Raw genomic sequence first — 23,654 nt, 5'->3', positions numbered from 1 at the left:
CACAATTTGTCTTCTCCTATTCTTTCATAATTCTGCTTATATATCCTACTTCCTCCTTGAAACCTTAACAAACCATTTTAACTAGTTGTAATTCAATTTAGTACTTGATTAATAGAGAAAAGCGTCTTTATTTTTCCCGGAACCAGCCTAGTCTTTCTCCTAACCCTCTAATGTTTAGTTATCAGGGGAAAACAAACAAGCAAAAAGGAATTAAACGCAAATTTTTTTTTTTTTTTTTTTTAAGACAGAGTCTCACTCTGTCTCCCAGGCTGGAGTGCAGTGGTGCAATCTTGGCTCACTGCAACCTCCACCTACCGGGTTGAAGCAATTCTCTGCCTCAGCCTCCCGAGTAGCTGGGATTATAGGCACCCACCACCATGCCTGGCTAATTTTTGTATTTTTAGTAGAGATGGAATTTCACCATCTTGGCCAGGCTGGTCTTGAACTCCTGACCTCGTGATCTGCCTGCCTAGGCCTCCCAAAGTTCTGGGATTACAGGCATGACCCACCATGCCCACCCTAAACAGATAATTTTTAAAGCCCAAATTGAGTGACGATATACATTGTCTATTTAAGAACTGTTTATTCTTTCTTGAATAACTATTTCTGTTTCTCAGCCTCCTCATTTCAATTTTCTTCTTGGAAGATGAATTCTAGGTGTAGCAGAAATGCCTGAGAACTCATGGAAGCAAGGAAGTGTCAGGCCCTTGGATGAAATGTTCACTGTCCCCTCTGATTTCTAAGATTATATTTTTTGTCCACATAGGTACTGTTTGCCCAGCTGGCCTTGGAGAGGGAAGACTGATGACATAACCTAATCTGATCTCTTAGTATCTTTGGGAAGAGGGAGTATTCCTCTACTGCTGGGCCTCATCTAGGCTTATGCTGGAGTTAGTACAATTCTCTCATTTGAGCTTGGAAAGTCTCATCTGTAGCCCTGGTAGGAGAGCCATCCCACGGCAAGGTCCTTCTGCTGACTCCCTCCATATATTATCAGATTTCTCCTGTGATAATTTTGCACACGCAAAAATGTCCCCTAAATATCAATGTCATACAAAGACATTTATTTTTGTTGTGGGTCATAGGTTTGTGGTTTGGCTTAGGTGGCTCTGCTTTCGGCTGCAGGTCTGATTAGGGTTTTTCATATGCTTAGTATTCAGTCATTGCTACCCAGGTTGTGATCTTCTCATAATGGAGACCAAAAGAGCAAGAGGGGCCACCAGAAATAGGCAATGCCTCTTAAGGCCATGGCTCAAAACTGGCACACTGCCACTTCTACCTAGAGCACACTGGCCAAAGAAAGACATACGTCCAAACCAAAATCAGTGTATGGTGGTCGGGTGGAGGGGTGTATAATCCTCACACTCTGGTCAGAAGCACTGGAAATTTACATGTTAAAGGCCTTAAATGGATACTTCTATGACAGAAGCTAGTGAGGTATTGGGAGCAATAATTCAATTTACCGTATTTCCTCCAGCAGACTCTCTAGACATATTGTCATCTGGTCCTTGGTCTTGTCTATTTTATACTAGCTAAGCTCAAGAGTTCTTGCTACAGGATCACAAAGATCTGCCATATTGACATGACTGTGCCTTGCTCTCCCCTCTTCACGCACCTTACTGAACTCTCCTTCCCCTCTCTCAATCTTCAACAAGAGACAGTCAGGCCAACTCTTTTGTCTCAGCATCTCTATTCTTCAAAAATTCTAATTCACTCTGGACCAGAAGACATTTCTACTATATCATTTACCTTCTCTTTGGTATTTTAACTTGCTGCAAAATACCAAAATTGTAAACAAAAATATTTTAGGTATTAAAATCATTATGTGACATGAGTCTTCCAACCTCAAAACTAAATTTAAAAAAAAAGAAAGAAGCTCGACATTTTTCTCCAAAATTAATTCCCTTGACTGCAACACTAGGGACCAGATATGTAATCCTATTTTTCACACTTGATCTTAGCCAAAAGGCTGAGAAGCAATGTAATCCTATTTTTTAAGGTCTGCAGCTGAATACCAAGTTTTTTTATTACACTTTTCTCATTACATTTCATTGTAACACATGATTATTTTTCTCTACATATTTGATGACTAGAAACATAGTTATATTTTCTGTAAAGCAAAAACTAAAAGCACCTTAAATTTTTATGGTCACTATGAGAGGTGAAGCCAGCTGGACTTCTGGGCTGGGTGGGGACTTAGGGAATTTTTCTTTTTTACAAGAAGATTGTAAAATGCGCCACTGAGCACTCTGTAGCTAGGATTGTAAAATGCACCAATCAGTGCTCTGTAGCTAGCTAGAGGTTTGTAAAATGGATCAATCAGCACTCTGTAAAATGGACCAATCAGCAGGACGTGGGTGGGGACAAATAAGGAAATAAAAGCTGGCCACCCCTGCCAGTAGCTGCAACCTGCTTGGGTACCCTTCCATGCTATGGGAGCTTTCTTGTTTCGCTCTTCACCATAAATCTTGCTGCTGCTCACTGTTTGGTTCCATGTGCCACCTTTGAGAGCTGCAACACTCACTGCGAAGATCGGCAGCTTCGTTCCTGGAGTCAGCGAGACCACGAACCCACTGGAAGGAAGAAACTCCGGACACAATTATACATACAAGGTTTTTTGTCTTTCTTTTTTCAAGTGTTTACTCCTTGAGGGTAGAATATATTGTATGTAGGGTTCTTTTTTTGGGAAATAATTAGAATAACATTTGGGCAAAACCAATAGATGACAAAAGTAATGCAATAGTAATTGTTCCCTTGAAGATTAATTCCTGGTAAGGAAATAAATATTGATTGAAATAGCACTATATTCTTATTCTGGAATGGGGTGTGCATAAGGAAAAAGGACAGGAAGATGGAGAGAAGATTCTGGGGCCCAGCTAAGGCAATATGTAGGGAAGAATAGAATCATTGTGGTCAGAGGAGACATGTTTTAAAAAGTACATATAAACCAAATAAAATTTACTTTAATACATACCTGTGACAGTTTACTCATATATATTTAAGAAAAAAGAGACCCATCATGTGTTTAAGACAAAGGCCAAAAAAGTTAGCCTTATCCATCTGTCCTAGAATCTATAAATGATAGATTGTCTTGTATTCCTCAAGATTGTATTCTTCAAGATTCAAAACTCTGGGCTTGTTCTGAAGGGAGATGATTTGTAGAGACCTTTAGAGAGCACATCCCATTTCCTTGGTTATAAAAAGTGTAATTATTTGACACATTAGCAGGAGAAAACAGCCTGATCTGGCTTATAATAATATGTATTAGTAGTGCAAACTAATTTTGTTAGGGGTAGAATATTTTTCAAATATATCTTCTGAAATATTCAAAATATTTTATTCTGTTGTCTTTAATTGGTAGGATTTAATTTTATTCAGAATATTAGTACATTAACCCAATCTACTTTTAATTACATTTCCATTGTCTGAAAGTGAGAGTATAATGTTTGATGATATAGGGTTTGATGCCAGTAATAATTTTCTTATAAAATTTTTAAAATATCCTGGTGATGATTGTCTTTCTATATGATTAATGTAGAAAGAAATATTGTAAATTTGGTATAGATGTTACGGATTTCACGACGGAGAAACAAAGTTTTCTTAAAGACTTGCCATCCAATGCTGTCTTTTTAAAGGTGAGGAGATAGCACTGTTTCCAACAGACTACAGGCCATCTCGTCATGCCTGTGCTACGCTGGCTAGCTAAATCTCTTTCCTCACATAAGCAACACTTTTTGTTTTTAAATGGATTGTTTTGAAATACTCACAAATACATGTGTCATTAAAATATTAGTACAATTAAGTCAGTTTTATATTTTAAATAAATCCCCATCATAAGTTATTTTTAATACTTACAAGGTTTTGGGCACTTAATTCATACTGGTGCCACTAAATTATACAAAAAAAAATGTGTTATAAAAGACAGAAAAATAGAAGTACAGGGACAACAATCTATATTAAAATCTACTTTTTTGCTTGATTCCAAACACTAAAAATATTATATCCTCCCTAGATAGCTATGTGTTTAGTGATAGCACTTGTCTCCTTCAGGAAGATTTTCCCAAACTTTAGGATTTTTTTTTACCCCAGCTAGTATACTTTTAATATGTATTGGACATTAATTATAGACACCTTATAAGCTTTCTAGTGTTATATCACTGCTCTGTCAGTTTGTTAATAACATGAGGAGAAAAGAAACTTAATGCTTTGTTGAACATTCATTAGGCATTCTATCAAATATTTAATGTGTGTTATCTAGTTTAACCGTCATAAAGACCTAATAAAATAGATTACCAAAAAAATAGAGAGACTCACTATGTTAATGCAGATGATGTAAATTATCGTACCATTTTGAATTGTATTCCTTAAAAATGCTTTAGTGATGTTTCAAAGCCAATGTGGTAATGGCAATAGATTGGAGATGAGAGGAGCTAGTATGGAGGGAAGAAAGAGAATAGGTACTGAGAAGATAACAAACAGTGGTGCCAGAGAACATCTGAAAAACAAGATGGTGGGGTAACTTTTCTGCCTTCTGTGCTAACACTCAAGAGGTTACGTTGCCAATAAATACTACGTATTTCAACATTGTCATTTACATTTCCTTCAAGAAAGAAAGACATTAGATACTTTTATTGCAAAACATATTCTTCTCTATTTTGTAATATATATATATATGTCTGTGTGTGCTCACGTTGGGGTGCTGGCATGTAAAAAGAAAGAAAAACTTTACAAGGTTTTTACTCTCCTAATCAGAAGTTCAGTGAGATGTGATTCTATTGATGGAAAATCAAAAATCTATCAAGTTTTAAATCAAAGTCCAAATATGAAATTTAGCCTTATATATCAAAACCTCAACAATTCTCACATGACCTTTTAGGCAGGAATTAAATTCCATATATTCTAAAATAAGAAAATGATACCAAGTTCAGAAAAAGTTTTATTTGGAAAAACATTTAGTGTATTTTTATATAGAACAGCAAAACACTGGAAAAATACTAAGTGCTCACAATAGCATTATATTGACAAAATAATCCACATATTTATAAAGCATATATATACCTATATATAGCAATGTGTATGTGAAATTTTACACACAAAAAGCTGTTTTAGAATTTTAACAATACATAGAGTTTCATATCATGTTAAATGGAAAGCACAGGATCCAATATTATACAATAATTGAGATGATCATATTTACATAAAAGAAAAAACATAAGATAAGGGACCTATAGCAATTTTTTTTACTTTTAATTTTTGTGGATAAATTGTAGATGTATATATTTACGGGGTATATGAGAATATACTTTGATATAGGCATGCAATGTGTAATCATCACATTTTGGAAAATGGGATATCCATACCCTCATACATTTATCCTTTGTGTTACAATCTAATTGTACTGTTTTAGTTATTTTAAGATGTACAATTAAGTTATTATTAACTATAGTCATCCTGTTGTTTTATCAAATTCTAGGTTGTATTCATTCTTTCTATTTTTTGATGCCGTTTACCATCCCCACTTCTCCCTTAGCCCCAACTACCCTCTCCAGCCTCTGGTAACCATTATTCTATTCTTTATCTCCAGGAGTTCAACTGTTTTGATTTTTTTTAGCCCCCAACAAATAAGTGAGAACATGTGAAGTTTGTCTTTCTGTGGCTGATTTATTTCCCTTAACATAATAACCTCCAGCTCCACCCATGCTTTTGCTAATGACAGGATCTCATTCTTTTTTATGGCTGAATACTACTCCATGTGTATATGTACCACATTTTCTTTATCCATTCATCTGTTGATGGACACAGGATGCTCCCAAATAATGACTGTTGTGAACAGTGCTGCAATAAATATGAGAGTAAAGATATCTCTTCGATATATTGTTTCATTCTTTCAAGTATATACCCAGCAGTGAGATTGTTAGATCATATGGTAGCTCTAGTTTTTTGAGGAATCTCCAAACTGTCCTCTCTAGTGGTTGTACTAATTTTCATTCCCACCAACAATGTGGGAGGGTTCCCTATTCTCCACACCCTTTCCAGCGTTTGGTATTGCCTTCCACATCCTCTCCAGCGTTTGTTATTGCCTTCCACATCCTCTCCAGCATTTGTTATCATCTGTCTTTTGGATAAAAGCCATTTTAACTGGGCTGAGATGACATCTCACTGTGGTGTTGATTTGGACTTCTCTAATATCAATGAGGTTGAGCACATTTTCATATGCCTGAACAATATCTTTGTTTATTTCTGAGTAATGGTATTATGTCTGTCCTTAACCCCCATATTTTTGGTTTTATTTACTTACCTCTCTGTATTTTCTAAAATGAAGAGTTATTACTTTTATTTTTTTTAGAAAAAATTGTGCTTTTAAAAATGATAAAACTTATCTTTCTGCCTCATTCGCACTTTACCAATTAGAGAAAAGAAATTTTTTTAATTAAAAAAGAAGTCTTCCATTTTGAAGATGGTTAAACTTTTTCAAATTATTTGACAAATTCCTTACCAATGTCAGGATGTTCTTGTAGTTTAGTCTCTAACACATTTCAACATCATTTAATAAAAATGAACTTGAATAATTAAATTTATTCCAGGCAGATAATATTACTTTAACTTTGGACAATATTTGAGATAAATAAATATGTACACAAATTCTAAAGATAAATATGAATATATTTAAATAGCTATCATAAATCAAAGAATATAGGCCTCAATGATGTACATACATTCGATGCACAAGTATTATATACAGAGAAAGTCCTAGTGTTGCCAAGTGCTCTATCATTACCATTATAGAAAATTTTTTTAAAAAATATCTGTTTGAGTCATTTTGGATATGAATACTTCCTGAAATCTAGAGCCTAGAGAAAGGAGTCAATGAAGAAAGGACTAGGTTTTGAAGTTGAATGTTGGTGTTACGTTGCCTTACCGTTGCACGGTGCTTTAGGTTTTCAGTGGTCCTCTATACTCAATTTATATTACAGTCACAATGCCACTTTGAGGTACACAGAGTGGATAATGAAGTTCAGAGAGTTTATATGGTTTCTCTGTAACCCATATGTCTCAAATCTATGAACAAAGGCCAGATATTTTAGTCATATGTTTTTTCCAATGTTTGTTACATCTTCCCCTGAAATAGCATAGGAGTCAACTTGGATTACACATTGTCAAATCGATCAAGTTAACATTTCTTCCCTTAATTCTTACAACCCTGTGTACCAGAGCACCACCATCTCATTTCTGAAACATCAAGGACACCCAATAAGTGAGCACTCCACCAGTCAGCTCTGTGAGAAACGCTCTACACTAGGCCTTTCAGATCTTATTAAAATTGACAGCTACCCTCACATTTTGTTCTCTAATAGGAGACAGTGAGCTAAGTAGGATGTACTAATTCCTACTGATGTATAAAGAGACAAAAGCATTATCTGGCTCAAGGGACATTTGTAACTTAATATTATTTTTCTTTCTAAAGGCAGTTCTTTAAACTCAGGTAGAGGAGATATTTTGCGTAGCAGGAGTAGGATCTCATGGTATGAGTGAATTTATGTCAGACAAGTAGTCAGCTTCTCTGTCTAAACATAGGACAAAAGATGAAATCAGGAATTTACAGGAGCATACACTTACCTGAAAGTTTTTCTTAGTTTCTGTGTAAGATCCTATGATTCTCACCTACTATTACAGCAACAAGTTTCCTAGAGCGTATTCCTCAAGTGTTCCTAGAGTGCAGAAATAATACTAATTTTCTAATCACCAATAAAATTCATTAGCTAATGTTTTGCCTCAAAAGTCTCAGTAAACATTTTACTCCAGCACTTTCAATATGTAGATTCAATAAAATAGTCTAAAAGGGTAGGCACTCTACTTAAACAGTGTGTTATACAATCTGTTTCTGGCCTTATGAAAAATGCGTGTTGTATTCATACAGAAGTAAATAGGCTGCAGGATTACTGCAGCCAGAGTAGCCAGCTTTCTTCCTACTGCTAAGTAATAGACTTGAATTTTGTTTTGTTTGTGACCCTTAAAATGTTTCCATAAACTATCCATAACATATGCTGTTGATTAAAATAATTGAGCCACAGACACATTGGACACAAAAACAGTGTTGCCTTTGAAGTTTGTTAACAAGTGGAAGATGTCAGTCTTTGCAAGTATGGGACTTCATAGATCAGTTTAATAAATTTCTAAATCCTTTATGACTCAAGTGATTAGGCATTAGAGCTAATTACTCTAAGTATTGTTTTTCTTTAAGGCTTCCTTTCTACTTTTTCTCACTCAACTGAAACAATTAGATTCGCCAAGAGAAATGGGTAATGTCTTTTCAAACCATATTTCCCATAACACTTAGTTTCCTACAGCAAATCATTAAATAGTCAACAGATGCATTTAGTTTTTAGTCTCTATACAACTTCATGCAATTATTTTGAAGGGCAAAATGGCGGGTTGTTTTTTTTTTTTTACTGTCAAATATCTTCACTTGCCCCCAATTAGACAGACAGGTTATTAAAGCAATTGCTTTACTTGTGTGCAACTTACATCTACTTTCTGTTTCAATATACCAAGAGTCGATATCAAATGCCATAAAAGGTCTTGGAGTCAGTAAGAAAAGACATTTGAAGTTCACTTAGGGAACAAGGAAATGACTGATTGTTGATCTATGCAACGAAGGAACCATTCCTGTTAATAAGGGTGAGCACCCAACAATTATATCACCTAGGAAACTACATGCTCCGGGGTTGACAAATTATTGGGAATCCCCCTCCCCCAACTGCCTTTTGTTTTATCTCTGAAATATAAAGCAAGTATACTTTAGTGACATGATTTTTTTTTTCTGGCACTTTTCCATAGCCAATTCCATTCATGCAGAAAAAGGATGAAATTCCATCATTCGAGCATGACATCTCAAAATTCAAACTTAATGAGAGCTTTGGCAGCTTCTGTCGAAGGCAGACAGTGATTAACAAAACACTTCAGAGTACAAGGCACAGCAGTGCTCAAAGAAAACAGTGATGATCTCCACTTAATTGTAGAAAAGCCCAAAGCATCTGCCAGCCGAGGAGAGCTGGAGCCATAAGGAGCTATTGCTCAGATAGGCTGTCATCTCCAGAGATCAACAACCATATGCTCAGCTCAAGCACAAACTCCAAAGAAGTTAATTTTCTGACAAAATACAGGGATAAATATGACATTCAAACAAGTGTGCTCACTCATCCTGAACACACGATCATCTGCACGCATCAGATTTATGCATCGTTTAAACACAAGCAAATATAATTTGTTTGGAACACAAACATTGTTGCATGAGTACAGGTATAATTAATCTTTGTCTGCTCCACAGGTTCTTGCGTTCTACGGGTTAACCACGCATTCAACAAACTTTTGATGAATAGAGAAGTCACTTGTTGCTTCATACCTAAACATATACCACATTCTTTCAAGATTCTGAAATTAATGCAACTTATTTAATTCAAGATGAAAAAATAACTTATTTTACCTATGAATTGAAGTTTGTGTGTGTGTGTGCGTGTGTAAATTTAAAATCATCTCTCTATATCAACAGATCTATCTATCTGTCTAATTTATCTCTGAATGCAAACATAGGATCTTGGCAAAACCTACCTTGGACATAGCGTAGCAAACACAAGGAAAGATGTCCAGCTAAGAAGCAGATGCAGCTCAGGAAAAAGTTACCAGAAAGTTGCTTGTTAGTACCTGTGGTCATGGGATAATAAGCAGAAAATGGGTATTGAATATAAAGGCTACAAAAAAAAAATAAGAGTTTGCATTCTAAAAAACATGATAAAAGAACAGAAGGAGAAACCCCACGTTTTTCCATAATTTAGAGGTGGAGATTCCTCTTATATTACCTTCTCCAAAAATGCAACATCTAGCATCAGATGGATTAGAGTCGGCAGACTATCAGCTGTGTATGTCTTGAAAGCAGGTGTTTGATTTAGCATTTGCACACTAGCCAAACAGTAGTTAAATTTTTAGAGGTGAACAACAACGATCCTCATAAAAACTAAAGAGAAGCATCTGCTAGCAAACACAGTGATTCAGTAGCAAACCTAATTTCTGCTTTTGTTTAAAAAAAAAAAAAAACTTCTAATGCCCTTTCCAAAAAAGAATGAGAGAATGAGATTTCTCCTTTGTTTTTCTCATCGGCTTTTTCCAAGATTACACATTGAAGCTAAGCATTCATTTATTTCTAATTACAGTCACTCTATGATGAAAACTATATGACTATTGTCATTTCTATGTATAACATTTGTTAGAGTTTGGGTTAACTTGCTGTCTTCTCATTTTGTATTTTTGATGTTATTGTGTGTTTATCATTTAAAATTTTTTTAAAAAATTTCTCCAATTATAGAAGTAGTTTATGTTTATAATAAAGAATTTGTAAAATGCAGGCAGGTGCAAAGAGAAAAGTTCAAATCATCCATAAAGCCACAATCAGCAAAAATTAAAACCAAAGAAAACAGTTAATTCTGATAAATTTCTTCCATATATACACATAATACTCATAATGTTAAACTCACATTAAAATATAAATTTAACTTTCTGTTACCTCTCCCAATATTGTAATCTATATATTGAGGATTTCCTGTATCATCATATAGTATTTGAAAACATTTTCAAATTGCTACTGAATATTTCACTGTATAGAAATACCACACTCATTTTAATTATTCCCCTATTTGGAGTTCTTCTATTTTGCTTTTCATTATAAATAAAACTATAATGACATTCATTATAAAAGTATTCTTTAAAAAATTATTTAAACTGAAGTTTCTGGAAAAATTGATCAGATTATTTTAAGACTCATCATATGTGTTACAAAGTTTTAAGACTTCTAATGACAATTATATTTTTACTGGCTGTATTTGATTACCATTAAATGACACCTTCATCAATTTTTTTTTATTAAGCCACGTTCTAGATTACTATATCAGAGACTTGTGGTTCAAGGAATAAAACCAAATATCACAAAACTGATTTAAAAACTTCCAAAGTAAGGTGATTTGAGCAGAATAGAATATTCACAAATCAATTTAAATAGAAAACTATGAGAATATTCATAATTTTACTTTAGAATTGAAATATAAATTTTGAATGAAAATGTACACTTTATAAATGAGATACTACAGTAAATAAGTAAAACATTTATAAGTGAACAAAAACATTAGAAGTAATGCAGAACACTGCAGAGGCAATCTAGTATAGGGAATATCTCGACCCATGTGTATAGTTTATCCTCCAGATCAAAGAGTTTATATTGATTCAAGATTTTTATAGACTCATGTTTGTCTTCTAGCATGGATATATGCTCTTTTGAATAACTTCGCTTGAACATTCTGAACCTTAGCTATTGTAGTGTCTTTCCTGCATCTTTTCTGTCAAACTTTGTAAAAATAAGTGGTCTGAATCCCACTGCTTCTATTATATTTCCTCACTGCCCTCATCCCACTTAGCTAATTTGACTTCCAACTCCACAGTCCTACTGAAAATACTCTTTTATACATGCTACTAATTTGTCTTTCTGTCTTTGGATTACTTCTTGCATTATTTCTCCATTTGGATTTCCTCCTTCTGGAAACTCCTTTCTAATGTGTCAAGCACATTTTCCCCTGTTCCTTTGCCCCTCTTTTTCCTTCCTCTGAGAATGTTCTCTCCTTTTTCTCTACATCCAAATTGCTTTGTTTGGTTTTAACAGCAAAACCAACACCTGCTCTTTGGAGCAAACATGATTCCAACTCCAAAGAATTCATAGCACAAATACTGGTATTGATAACATATCACCTATTAATACTAGTTTATGAATATGTCATTATTCTCATAATTAAGTATATAAACTGCTTCAAGGAAGAATGCCCAAGAGTCTCATATTCATGCATTTTGGTATATTAATTTTCCTTTTCAAAGTAGCCATTATCATTGGCTCAACCCAAATATCTTCTAAGGACTAGATAGCTGGAGTATCTCTAACAGTCTATAATGAAAAGTATCTCCTCACAGTCATTCCCAGTCCTTTATGTGTCATATGATGTTTGTCCTACCATTCTGATATTGCCTTGAGAATTCTCCTGTAAAATCTTCAACTTTAAAATAGTTAATATTGTATCTGCTATGTAGCAAATAGTCAATACATTGGTACTGCATCCTCTTTTTTGTTTGAGTCCTCAGTATTGACTGCTCCATTTTCTGTGGAAAAAATGCCTTGTATTGTTGGTCTCCAAATGTCTGACTTATCTTCCTGTTTGTGGGAATCTCTTTCAGCATTGTGTTGTACAGTCAGTTCTGTTATAGTGGTACATATACGTTTCTAAAAGTCACCATATTAGCAAAAGCATACAACAAAGTCACTAGACTAGGTTTATGGAAAAAAAATGGGTCCAGGGGCACACTGACAAAAACAGTAGCTTAGTTTTACAAATGTCAAATTGTTAAGAAATGCACAAATACTATAATAAATGTGGCACTTTATCTCAATAAACACCTGAAGCTTGCTTATGGGTGAGTGATAGCAAGGCTACAGCTTGTGAGTTTTTGTGTAGTGGTAGCAGGATTATCTGAAACCTGATGGAATGTTGTAACACCAGACGAAAAGATCATCACTTCAGTTTTCTCTAGAATTTTCTAGCAAAATCATGTCTTCTTCTGCAAACAGTACTGTTCATTTTGAAAATAACTCAGCCTTTTTACCCTTCACTGTGAAATAACACATAACCTGTTCAGTGTCATTTGAAGCCGTGAATTCAGATGTACCGACATCCCTTGATTGTCAAATGAAAATTTTACACATTGTAAAGGGCAGAAGTGTATGAATATAAAAGTAAGTTGCAGGAAAATTTGACTTACCTTTTCATCATGAAAATCCCTGTCATGCTTCTATTTATCTATCAATCCACATTTATGGACTTCCAAGGAGTTCCTATGATTATTTGACTGAGGAGAAAAAATTGAATTTGGTTTACAGGTGACTTCGTACCATATGCTGACTCCAGCCAGAGTGAACCCTCAGGACAGTCTCTGAAGGATAAAGAAAATCTTCTGTTGGGTGATACTTTGTGTGGCACATCTCATTGCCCACTTTTCCTGGAAGGAGATACAGTCGTAAGAGAAGTAAACCTTTATCCAACATGTACACAGTAGCTGGAATTTGGTCAGGTCATCAGGGATTCAAAATATTTGAGGATTAATGACAAGCTGGGTTAGGCAAAATGTGTCTGGGTGGAGCTCTTGGCGTATTCTCAATATGGGAGAGTATTTTTGTCCCACAGAATACTGTTTGCTTGCCTCTACTGTGGAAGAGGCTCTCAATAATCAGGCAGACAAGAAACTTCTCTGTTAATGGTTTCAGCATCTTTTTCACAGTATGTTCACAATGGACTTACAAAATGCCGGTATAGCATAGATAAAGAATATGTATAAGCCCAGTGAAATGGATTCTCTTTCACTCAAACTGATCTGGCTGCTTCCACTACTAAGTGTCAAGGTGTTAGCATGATAGACCAATTTGAAACTCTCAAATTTTGGCATCAATCACTAGACTCAATCATCCATTTGCCTATTACACTAAACTCTTTCTATCATGGAGAGATCAGAGAATTGTCTCACAAAAACGAACAAACAAACAAACAAACAAACAAAAAACCTTTTCTGGATTTGGATTTTTCTTATCTGCCTATCTATCTACCATGTTTCTGCCAGCAAAATAATCTAATTGCTGACTAGATGTCTCATTCATCAGCGTCAAGGAATTTGCTTCATAATTAAGAAAGTTCGGTAAAAGACTGATGCCTTCAAATTTTAGTTTCTTAGTGTAACCATTACCCTGAAACAGCTAAGCTTATAGAATCAAACAATGGTCTATTAACCAGTATGGTGTTAGTAGATACACAATGGCTTGGGCCATTGGAGAGCTGTGCTACATAATGAAGTGTCTGTTCTAAACCAGCAACAGTATACAGAAAGAAAGAGTTGCCATTTATGGGGATGAGAAAGATTGCAGAAGGAGGAAGTATAATAGGGAGATTCAGGATTTCTGGTTTTGACTTTGAAGTTCCCATTTGATATCAATGTGAAGACTTTAGAGAAAGAAATCTGGAAAGGATGTATTCATTTGAGTCATCATCAAATAGATGGTATTTAAAGCTAGAAGACTAAATGAACTTTCAAGTGAAAGTTGACAAAAATGAAAAGTTCAGTGATCTTGTGGCTCTCCGGAATTAGCCAAGAAGACTAAAAGGAGCAACAAGTAGGCAAGACAACAGAGGTGACAGTGTCTCAGAATTTAATGGAAGAAAGTGTTTCAAGAAAGAAAGGGTAATCACTCATGTCAAAAGTGCTGCTGTGAAGTCGAATAGGAAGATAACTGTAATTCAATTATTACGTTTTGCCACATGGAGGTTACTGTTGCCTATGCCAATTGTTTAAAGGGATGAATAGCAATGAAAGCCTGGTTAGAATTGGTTCAAAGGAGTTTTGCAAGAAAATTCTTGATAGCAAGTACATATGCCACTGCTAAGTATATACCCAAAAGAAAGAAAATCAGTATCTTGAGGAGATATCTGCACTCCCATGTGTCTTGCAGCACAATTCACAATAGTCAAGATTTGGAATCAACCTAATTGTCCATCAACAGATGAATGGATAAAGAAAATGTGATACATATATACAATGGAGTACTATTCAGCCATAAAAAAGAATGAAATTCTGTCATTTGCGACAACATGCATAAAACTGGAGGATATTATGTTAAGTGAAAGAAGTCAGGCATAGAAAGACAAACTTTACATGTTCTCACTCATTTACGTGAGTTAAAAATTAAAACAATTGAACTCATGGAGACAGAGAGTAGAAGGATGGTTACCTGAAGTTGGGAAGAGCAGTGGGTTGTGGGGGGTGTGGGAAATGGGGATGGTTAATGGGTACAAAAATATAATTAGATACAATGAATAAGATCTTGTATTTCGGCTGGGCACAGTGGCTTATGTCTGTAATCCCAGCACTTTGGGAGGTTGAGGTGAGTGGATCATTTGAACCCAGGAGTCACACCACTGCACTCCAGTCTTGGTGACAAAATGAGACCCTGTCTCAAAAATAAAATAAAACAAATAAAATCTAGTATTCTATAGCACAACAGGGTAACTACAGTCAGCGATAATTTGTTGTAAATTTTAGAAAAACTGAGGAAGTACATTTGGAATGTTCATAACACAAAGAAATGGTAAATTCTTGAGGTAATGGATACCCCATTTACTCTGATGTGATTATTATTCATTGTATGCCTGCATCAAAATATCTCATGTGCTCTACAAATAAATATATAGACATACTATGTATCCAAATAAGTTTAAAAAAAAGTTTTTAAGATTTCTGAGGGAAAAAAAGGTGGGGGTGGGGGATTGGGCATAGAAATAAGGATAAACTTACTCTATGGTATCAGGAAAGGCAGAACACAGATAAAAATGCAAGTATATTGATAGACATGGGAGCATATAGAACTTTAGCCTGCTCTATTGTCCCTGAAATAGGTAATAAGGTCACCAGAAGACTATGATTATGTGGAGCTGCCATAAGAAATTTGAGGAGGGGTCTGGGCTCAGTGGCTCATACCTGTAATCCCAGCATTTTGGAAGGATGAGGCAGGTGGATCACCTGAGGCCAGGAGTTCAAGACCAGCCTGACCAACATGGCAAAAATCCATCTCTACTGAAAATACATAAAATTAGCCAGGCGTGGTGGCAGGCGCCTATAATCCCAGCTACTTGGGAGGCTGAAGCAGGAGAATTGCTTGAACCTGTAAGTCAGAGGTTGCAGTGAGCAAAGATAACACCACTGCACTCCAGACTGGGAGACGGAGCAAGATTCCATCTGAAAAAAGTTTGAGGAGGGAAGAGAAAATAGGAAAGAGTAGTTAAGAAAAGAGGAAGTGTGGAAAGTGGAGTAGCTCTAAGGACTTGAGATTCATCATCTTGGATGTCTGATTTTTCTCTAAGTCTGTTGCAGCTCTTCATATACAGACATGGAGAAGGTAGAGTGTTATTTACAAAACGAATTAAGGATTTGTTAGGCCTCTGAAGATGTTGGGAGACACACACCCTGGGAAAGATCCAAGGGTGTGATGATAATAATGGCCCATGTAATCTAAGCAGAAGAAGGGGAAGAGAGACACATACTTATCTCACCCTGGTGCAAGCACTTAAATTCCAAACTTTCTGCTCCATTGATCTGGGCTCCTAACAAACTTATTAATGTTTGTTAGGAGTTAATTTATTGCTTATTGTTGTAATTATTAAATGCTTATTATTGTCATTTAAGCACTTTTTTGATGTTCCTTGAAGAGTAAATTCTTTGAAAATACAAATAGTATGATCTTGGCAGGGCGTGGTGGGTGACGCCTGTAATCCCAGCACTTTGGGAGGCCAAGGCAGGCGGATCACGAGGTCAAGAGATCGAGACCATCCTGGCTAACATGGTGAAACCCCGTCTCTACTAAAAATGCAAAAAAAAAAAAAAAAAAATTAGCCAGGCGTGGTGGCAGGCACCTATGGTCCCAGCTACTCAGGAGGCTGAGGCAGGAGAATGGTGGGAACCCGGGAGGCGGAGCTTGCAGTGAGCCAAGATCGCGCCACTGCACACTCCAGCCTGGGGGACAGAGCGAGACTCCGTCTCAAAAAAAAAAAAAAAAAAAAAAAAAAAAACAAAAACAGAAAGAAAAAGAAAAAACAAACAAATAAACAAAAAAACACAAATAGTATGATCTCAATAGTAACAGACAAAAAACATGATCACTGATTACCTTTTACTTTTTTGAAATAGTCACTCTATTTCTGATCTATGAAAAGGTACAAACATTGGGTGGTGGACTTAAACCTGTAGCAAAACATTTTCAGGAGATGCAAGAAGAGGAGAGAAAGAATCATGGACTTTGAAATCACATAGACCTAGATTTGAATTCTGACCCAGCTGCTGATTGAATTTTTGTCACCAAAGCAGATAAGTAAAGCTCTCTGAACCTGAGTTTCCTCATCTTTAAAATGAAGAAAATACCTACTAGGCAGATAGAAATATTAGACAAGATAATAATGTATATTACTTGGTACCTTGCAAGACAGTTTATTTCTAAAATGTAGTTACTTTTCTCCACTGTCAGCTGGCATGCCTAAATTGTGTTACCCGAAATGCTGGTTTTCTTGGCTATTAATTGGGGCTGTGTAATAAAATGATTTCATGGTCAGATACATTTTTAAGATATTGTGTTAAAGAAGAGTAAATAGTTTTCTAGATTGTAGACCTTCTCCAAAAGTTTGATATATTAATATGCCTCTTGAATTTTGAGAAAGAGTTATAACATGCAAAATTTCCTATACATATTTGACAGGATAATCCATTTTTCTTAAATATTTAATGATATAAAATGCATATTTCATAAGATATACTCTTCTATTCATTCAAGCATAGCCAAGGACCATATATTTTAGTAGTTTTAATGTCCTTTTCAAAGACTATGCCATAGTTTTAAAGACCTTACATAGTATTTTTCAGGGAAAAAAATTTTGAAGCCTTTTTTTTTTTTTTTTTTTTTTGAGATGGAGTCTCACTCTCTCGCCCAGGCTGGAGTGCAGTGGCGCAATCTTGGCTCACTGCAAGCTCCGCCTCCCAGGTTCATGCCATTCTCCTGCCTCAGCCTCCCGAGTAGCTGGGACTACAGGCACCCGCCACCTCGCCCGGCCAATTTTTTGTATTTTTAGTAGAGACGGGGTTTCAGCGTGGTATCGATCTCCTGACCTCGTGATCCGCCCGCCTCGGCCTCCCAAAGTGCTGGAATTACAAGCGTGAGCCACCTCGCCCGGCCAATTTTGCAGCCTACTGATGAATCAAATTAGAAACTCACTTTTAAGTATAGTCGTCTTGTACCTAGATAAGTCCTGTGTATTTCAGGTTCAGTTGCTTCCTCTTACTCAAATAATTTTTTTATTACAATAAGTAAGGTTGGTGGAAAAGTAATTGTGATTTTTGCAATTACTTTTAATTGCAAAATTTTCATACCTGTAAAGTTTGAAAGTCGGGACACAAATCATATCAGATCTTCAATTTTTGCTAACTCAGTGAGTTTTCATATAAGCTATTAAATTGTTTTTGTTGGATAATACGTTAAGTAAATGTGCTTAGATTATCCCTTATGCCCTACAGAAAAAGGATGTCAGGTAATAACTGGATGGATCATTGTTGGCAGAGATTTTAAAGAAGTGAACAGATTTATAACATACTTGAAAAAGAGTACAAATACCTGGGGTTTTTTAATCAAAATAATATTATTCATTAAGTAAGTACATTAAAAAAAACTTTATTTTAAAAAGTTGAAAGCTCGTTTTCTTTTTTTCCTTATCTCCTCCTCAGATTTACCTTATTGTTCTAGCAAGGACCAGAAAGTTACTCTTCTTGTGTCTTCCTGATCTTTTCCACAGTTAACCAAGAAGTGAACAAATAGCAAATAAAAGATCATCACTCTTTTACATAATCATTTTTTCCTGGGACTGCGCACACATTGTGGTCTGCCTTAACCACAGAAAATTGACATTTTCTATATCCTCAGGTTAGTGTGACATTAACTGGAGCATCACGTTCTGCTAGTATCTCTTTCCCTTATTATTTTTATGCATCTTATGCTATTTTTAAAGTCATGCTGTTGAACATGTCATGACTGAATATGAGTGAATCCAAATATCAACCTTTTAATATGAATAAAAATGTCAAATTGCAGACAAGCTCTTGTTGGTTGAATCTGATAACAGAGAACACAGCCTATGTCCAGTTAATGCTAGAATGTCCTATCAACCAGATTTCCTTATAAAAGTACAGGCATAATGGTACTGATGAAGTCTAAATAAATTCAGGAAAACATAAATGTTTTGGGTTAGTTTTGAGAAGGAAGTAAAGTTTCAAATATATAAGATCCACTGTCAAATATGATATAAGAAAAAAAATTTATAACTGTATCTTCCTAGGTAATTTATCTGTCAGATTTAGATTGTTTCTAGTTTGGATGGAACAAATCTAAGGGAAAAATAGTATTCATTCTCACTTTTTTGTTATTGGGTTTTATATTTGCTCTCCTTATTGAGCAGTGTATATAGCCAAGTTACTTAAATTTTCAGTAACCCATTTTAAAAAGTGACCACAGATGAAAGGGACCTCTTGGCATTCATCTTTTATGAGTTTTAATCTGAACAGTTGATGAAGAAAACATTGATAGCCAGATGCCCCCAGAGTCCATGGTCCTTGACACAACATATTTAGAGCATCAAACTCAGGTGCATGAAAACCAGATTCTAATTATCTTGGTCTGCTAGAGAGAAATATCCTTTTCTTCATTTTGGGCTAACCTTCATTTTACCATTCAACTGAAAAAATGATATTTAATGTGAGCTATATAGACTTATTTTGCCTTTATAGCATCCTGTGCTCTGAGCAATGTCAATCCATACTTTTTTTATTTGGGCGACTCACTTTCTCTTTGAGCCTGTGGAAGAACACCAGCAGAGGGAAGGGTACTTAGTAGAGTCGCAGTATATAAATCGCTCTGCCGAGAGCATTACAAAGGCACTGTTGTGCTATCACACAGCAGAGCCAATAACATACAATATGAAAAATCCCTGCCAAGTGCACAGAGAATACAGACAACGTTTGCTATTTCTCGGATCGGCTGTTTGTTATGTGTTGTAAGAGTTTACAGCGATAGAGTTAGAAAAGTCCCACACCGCACTCTTTCTACTGTAACAATAACAACCCCAACAACATAAACACACACACACACATACACATACTCTTAAAGACATCGGAACATCAACAAAAAAACAGTGGGTGGTAGTGGGATTTAAACACAAACAATTCTATAGAAACGGAAATGGAATTTTCACAAAGCACCAAAGCCTTGTATAACCACTTCCTTAAAGATGTCCTCCATATTTTCTGAAAGCACATCAACTCAACCATTTATAAACAAATTAGGATGTCAGAATTTTTAAAGAAAAATCCTTATCTTGAGATACATACCTTATTAAAAATACCAAAACAAAGCCATTCATTCTCCATGGAAAGTTAGTGTCGTCTTTTCTGAAGATAGACTCCAAAATCAGCATCACAGATTTTTGTTTTCAAAATATGACTCGGAAAGAAGATACTGGGAAGCTACACATGAGATTTTTTTCGACTTTATCTCCTGTATTTGAAGATGTGTTTGTATCTGTATGGCAGACAAATACATGAATATATTTTCTGGACATTCTTGTTTTTAACTGTTATCAACAAGCATTTTCTACATTTCAGTTCAAAAATTATTAAAAGGGATTATATTTTTATTATAACAGCATGAAACAACAGTGCAATGATAGCTTTTAAAATTTCTCTTGCCTTCTTATTCAAATCTCTGTTTTCCTTTCCATGAATCTTCCTCTTTTATTTCACCACCAGTTTTCTTAGACACTTCTTCCTCTTCTGCTTCTTTCTGTTTTTCCAGTTATTTCAAATTTCATTTGTAATCCTGGTTCTGCTTCTATCTTTATTTTACATATTCCTACATCTGGGTTCCTCTCTTCTTTCAGATTTCTACTTCCACTCTCTTCTTTTCTCTTTGTTTTCTCTTTTTTTCCTTTTCTTTCTGTTTTATACTCTAAGTCCTCCTTTTTATTTATTTATTTCTCTATCTCTTGGAAGCATAAAACAGCAGTAAAAATTTTTTTTAATGATGCCTGGTAAATTTTCTCAAATTGTAGAGAACAAAATGTTTAAGCTGTTATCATTCCAATATATGCAAAGTTCTTTTAGTGGAATCTAATCATATTTTACAGCCCAGTTCAAAACTCCCTTTTACTATGAATACTTTTTCTTCTTTCCTAGGAAAAAACTTTGTTCTCCTATTTGCCCCCAAAGAACTGTGTATACATTTCTACTTCAGAACTTACCGTGTTATAGAAAGTTGTTCACATATTCACCTGGTCTAGTAAAGTATAAATAACCTGGCTGGAAGATATACAGCTTATATATCTTTTTATCCCCTTTACCCAAAATGATATCCCAAAGCCAGTATGTCTTCAAAAAACACAAGTTCAAAAACAAATGTGCATAGATTGTGGTAAGTGCTGCTTGCTATTTACCAGAGACTCTACTTAATCTATGAAATCTTAGATTCCTGACTTATCATTGTAAATAATTTCTTCATGGGGTGCTGAAACAATGCATTTAAAGCCCTTAGCACAGTGGCTAGCACATAGTAATTGCTTAATTCGTGTTTGCTGTTTGCTCCTTTGGGAAGATGGACCTTTTCTGATCTCAATGGCTTTGAAGTGTAGTTATAATTTATCTTAAAATAAAACTGTTGGAATTCCCCAAACACTTCTTTTTGCCAACATCATCCTGCAAATGTGCTACTGGATGTCTTGTTAAATGATATATAGATTCCCTAAAGGTGAAGTTGAAGACTTGAAACTTTTCCGTAATGGGCATCACTAGGGAGTAGGAACTCCAGATGGTTCATGGCAGAACCAGCTGTCCAGGGAGCATTGTTTGATGAGTGCTGTGGCCCACAGAGAACAGCAAAAAGGTAGAGGCCCATCTGAAAGTGTGTCTCAGTGAGGGGTAAGCTTACATGCACATCAAATATAAGATTCACTATTTGATCCATTCATGGGTCATTTGTTATTATACCATTCAATGTATTATTGTATGATTGTAAATTCTACTACATTAAAACATGAGCTAGCTAAACTTTATTTGTTTTATATATATCATGCTGTCTTTGAGAAACCTATTTTCTTTTTAATGCACTTAAGGAAAATAAATCCCAATAAATCTGAATATAAATTATACCAAGAACATGAACTTGAGTCTTGGTGCTCTATCTGAAGTAAATATATCTATACAACAAATGATTCTTCACACATTGCTCCTGACAGGCCATTGTTTGTACTATGAGTAGAAATGGGAGAAAATTTCATAGGGTTTTCAGCTGGAAATTAGGACATTTTACTTTCATTTTTTGTCTCACATACTCAATTACCTTTTCAAAAATGTCCCTAAATCCTCAAATTTCTGAAATTGCCTGAAAGAAAATAATCCGAGTTTCTTTCTTCCCACAATTGCCCTAAACATATAAGCCTTTCTTCAGACAGTACCCAAATCTATTATTTTCCACTCATCTATTTCTCTACTTTGTACTCGTATTATTATGCTTTTGCCCTGAAAGATACCACTCTGCACTTAAGTCAGTTGAAACTCATCCTGATTTGTTTTATAAAACATATTTCCTATTTTCTCAATATTTTTATTTTCACTAGTACTTTTCTCAACTATTCAGCACTTATAATAGCTCTGCTGTATGTATTTCTAGTATATGTGAAAGAAATGCTTGGCTCATTTTCTTTTCTCTCATTGTATCACTTTCAGAAATACAAAGCATTGCCCTTTATTTTCTTGTGGGTCTCTACATGGCCTTACCTCCTGGCCTTCCTTCCCTCCCTATCCAGCCTAAAACCCTTGGTCAATGACTTAAACCTCTCTCTTATGCTTATACTTCCTGTGCCCATATCCTACAAACACTTATCCTTGATAAGATTAGGCATCTACTGTCTTCATTTCTACATGCTGAGCAGTGCTGGAGAAAAATCACAAAATAATGATACTTGGTGCTTTTACAAATATATGGCTTCTGATTTTAATAGTGCCCTCCAGGTTGACTGGTAATTGTAATATCATTTTTAAATACCCTTTTCATTTCTAGAGTATCTGTTCCAAAATTTTGTTATTACCTTGAAACCCAGTATTAAATGTTTACTCACTCCCAGTATATATTTGTCTCTTATTTTGTAGGGAAAACAAAGATCATCTAAAATTCATTTCCTCAACTTTCTGCCTCTTACCATTTAAAAAAAAATGATTTATCCTCACACATCATACTTCATCCCATACTGATGGAAGAAAAAAAAGGTGGCCCTATTCCTGTTCAAGAATAGAACTTTGCCTCCACACTAGATCAATTGTTTTGCTCCATGATCAAGTTTTTACTGATTGATATCATAAAAAATAAAATGGGACATTTTTCATAAAGTGTTCACTATCAAGAATTACCTTATTCTGAAAGATACCTTTCTACTTTTATTGGCATTGAATATCTTGTTTTATATATTAAAGGAAAGATGACATGAAATTGATTTCTTTAATGTCTTTCCTTTGAAATTGATTCTTCCAATTATCTTCCATTTGAAAAAGTAAGAGAAAGAAGGAAACTAGATACACAAAAACATTTTCTGTTTGCCCTAAAAAAATTGCCTTAAAAAAATTCTGTTACTTGTTAGAGTCATACTTCGTAAGGAATAATATACATTCACTGTCTCAATTTCCACAGTTTCAGTTTACTTCTTTACCACTAACATTTGACTTCTGTTCACCAAAATTGCTTTCATTAAGGTCAGTAATCACCTTCTAATCACCAAGACCAGTGGACACTTTTAAGTCCTCATTTTTCTTGATCCTAAAGATACCCTTGGCACTATTTATTATTCCCACATCTTTGAAAGTTTTTTCTCCCCTAATTTTGGTAATGCAACATTCTCTTGGTTATTTTACATGTATTTGCACTTGAGATCTTCCTTATATACAAA

At 35.1% G+C, this 23,654-nt stretch overlaps 1 long non-coding RNA gene across 1 annotated transcript; it reads right to left on the bottom strand.

The window, feature by feature from the left end:
• Positions 1-6,866: 6,866 nt before the first annotated feature.
• LOC134731797 (uncharacterized) lies at positions 6,867-12,973 on the bottom strand. The gene is made up of 4 exons (XR_010114385.1): positions 12,850-12,973; positions 9,610-9,702; positions 7,618-7,709; positions 6,867-7,059 (listed from the first exon to the last, which is right to left on the bottom strand). It is a non-coding gene; the product is annotated as an uncharacterized lncRNA (long non-coding RNA).
• Between the last annotated feature and the right edge of the window lie 10,681 nt (positions 12,974-23,654).

Source organism: Symphalangus syndactylus, chromosome 11 (genome assembly GCF_028878055.3).
Source record: "Symphalangus syndactylus isolate Jambi chromosome 11, NHGRI_mSymSyn1-v2.1_pri, whole genome shotgun sequence".
In the NCBI taxonomy this organism is placed as follows: Eukaryota; Metazoa; Chordata; class Mammalia; order Primates; family Hylobatidae; genus Symphalangus; species Symphalangus syndactylus.
Note: the sequence above shows the minus strand (reverse complement) of the source record. Positions and strands in the feature narration are given on the sequence as shown.